This window comes from Bos indicus x Bos taurus, chromosome 5 (assembly GCF_003369695.1).
Source record: "Bos indicus x Bos taurus breed Angus x Brahman F1 hybrid chromosome 5, Bos_hybrid_MaternalHap_v2.0, whole genome shotgun sequence".
NCBI lineage: Eukaryota > Metazoa > Chordata > Mammalia > Artiodactyla > Bovidae > Bos > Bos indicus x Bos taurus.
Window position 1 is genome coordinate 6,618,666 of NC_040080.1, and position 3,154 is coordinate 6,621,819.

The window sequence follows — 3,154 nt, forward strand, 5'->3', positions numbered from 1 at the left end:
TCTTCACAGTTGAGAGAATATGAGCATGAATGTCTGGGAAGGACCTAGCACAGAAACTCGGTACCTCCTGGGCCTAAAGTGCCTCACGAGTATAAGCATGGTCAACTCGAACATAGGTCTATTCATAGGGAACAGGGGAGTTGCTGCCTTGAAGTTACACTTACGGGTAAAATTTACCTCTTAGATCAACTGCATACTAGAAAAAAGTTAGTTGGTAGGTTTTTTGATTTTGTGATAAAATATACATAAAATTTATCATGTTAACTGTCTTAAGTGTAACTCTGGTATTAAATACATTCACAAGAGTTGTACTACCATCACTACCATCCATCTCCAGAGCTTTTTCATCTTACGGAGCTGAAACTCTCCATTAAACACCAGCTCATTCTCCTTCCACCCTCCAAGCCTCTGGCAACTACTAGTCTGCTTTTTGTCTTCATGATTTTAACTACTTGAATAGGTGGACTCATACAATATTTGTCTTTCTCTGACTATTTTCTTGGGCTCCAAAGTCACTGCAGATGGTGATTGGATTGCAGCTATGAAATTTAAAGGACACTTGCTCCTTGGAAGAAAAGCTATGACAAACCCAGACAGCATATTAAAAAGCAGAGACATTACTTTGCCAACAAAGTTCCATCTAGTCAAAGCTATGGTTTCTCCAGTAGTCATGTATAGATGTGAGACTTGAACTATAAAGAAAGCTGAGCACTGAAGAATTGATGCTTTTGAACTGTGGTGTTGAAGAAGACTCTTGAGAGTCCCTTGGACTGCAAGGAGATCCAACCAGTCCATCCTAAAGGAAATCAGTCCTGAATATTCATTGGAAGGATTGATGCTGAAGCTGAAACTCCAATACTTTGGCCTCCTGATGCGAAATTGGAAAAGACCTGGATGCTGGGAAAGATTGAAGGCAGGAGGAGAAGGGGATGACAGAGGATGAGATGGTTGGATGGCATCACCAACACGATGGACATGAGTTTGAGCAAGCTCTGGGAGCTGGTGATGGACAGGGAAGCCTGGCGTGCTGCAATTCATGGGGTTGCAAAGAGTCAGACACGACTGAGCAACTGAACTGAATTGACTTTCACTTAGCATAATGTCCTCAAGGTTCATCCATGTTGTAGCATGTGTCATTTCTTTTTAAGGCTAAATAATACTCTGCTGTGTGTCTATACCGTATTTTGCTTATCCATCTGTTGGACACTTGGGTTTCCATGTTTTAGCGAGTGTGAATAATTCTATGAACGTGAATGTACAAAATCTCTTCAACGACTCTGTTTTCAGCTCTTTGGGTATATACCCAGAAGAGGAATTGCTGGGTCATGTGGCAGTTCTATTTTTAATTTTTTGAAGACTCAACCATTTTGATTTCCACAGTGGCTGCACCATTTTACATTCATTTATGGGAGGATGGAATGCAAGTATTTTATTCCTATCCTTTCCACTAAATACAACCTTGTATATTTTACATAAAACATAAGACTGGAAGGTGGAAAGAAAAGAGACTGGCTGGGGACCCAATGAATGACTGGCATTGAGTTCCCTGGGTTTCCTTTTTGCTTCATATATGCCAAGCTGGGTGCTGAATAAGCAGACCAACAACCAACCAAAAACCCAAGTGAGGACCTGAAAAGGGATAGCTTAACAAGACTGAAAAAACTAGTGAAACACCACAGGAAAAACTGCAGCCTCACCTTCACTAGTAAATGCCAAGTTGAGTCCTAGATATGCATCCTCCTTCACTAGGCTGTACTGGGGGCACCCCCAAATCTGCAGGGATGGAGTCAGAGAAGGCCAAACAGGGAGCTGGGACTTTTAAGTTGATGTCAGTGAAGGCCACAGGAGGAGAAATGGGCACCCCCCACAGCTCCTCCCAACCAGGGTATTAGCAGAGGGTCTAGGATGATGGCGCTCACTGCCACCCATAACCTGGTAGTAATGAAGCAGTTTCTTTCCATGCCCATTAGAGGAGGTGTGCTGTAACATTTAAATAAGATACAGAGCTTTAATAATGCCCATGTTTCAGTCAATAGTCAGTCATACTAAAGATCAGGAAAATTTCACCCTGAAGGAGAAAAGGCAATGGATGTTAACTCCATGATGACAGAGATGTTAGTTACTGATAAGGATTTAAAAGCAACCATTAAAAATGTGTCAATGAGCAATTAACATGAAACAATTGATGGAATATTTGAACTTCAAACAATTGAAGAATAAAGAAATGGAAAACCATTTTAAGTTGGTTTCAAAGGTAGAGAAAAACCTTTTCAAGTTGAAAAATACACCAAATTCCCTGGAGGTCCAGTGGTTAGGACTTTGCACTCACTGCCGGAGCTGTGGGCTTGATTTCTGGTTAGGGAACTAAGATCCTACAAGCCACACAGTGGAGCCAAATAAAGTTGAAAAGTACAAGTACCATTCTCCCCCTCCCGCCCCCCCAAAAAAGCAATGGAGAAGAATCCGTGAACTTGAAGGTGAAACAATAGAAACTACCCAATCTGAACAATAAGGAAAAACAGACTTAAAAATAGTGAAGGACTTTGGTACTGTAACAAAAAGTCTAAAATCTGTGACATGAGTCCCAGAAGGAGAAAAGTAAAAGTCGAAGAAATAATGGCTGTTGGGAGTTCTCTGGTGGCCTAGTGATTAGCAAAAATAATAACGATGTTCTCAGTGAATGTAAAGGAAGTATTTAAAACAATTATTTTATAAATGGGAAAGGACTGAGGGATATCTAGAGAAGGAATGTTTCTGCACTTAGAAATATCAACACTGATAAAATATCAACAGTAGTATACTGTGGTAACTTTTTAATGTATGTATTTACATAATAAATATTTACATATAAAATAATGTTTACATATTCATGTATTGTTTTACATGTACATAATATAATTATTTACTTTAAGGTAATTCCTTATTCCAAGAATTGGCGATGGACAGGGAGGCCTGGCGTGCTGCAGTCCATGGGGTCGCAAACTGTCGGACACGACTGAGCGACTGAACTGGACTGAACTGAAGGTTGGGCCCTGGGAGGACCGAGGGAGGGGGCAGGTGGGGAGTAGGGGTCGCAAGAGGCGGGCCTGGAACCGAGAGGGCGGGGCCCCAGGAGGTGCCGTCATCACGGAAACGGCCACCAGCGACTAACTAC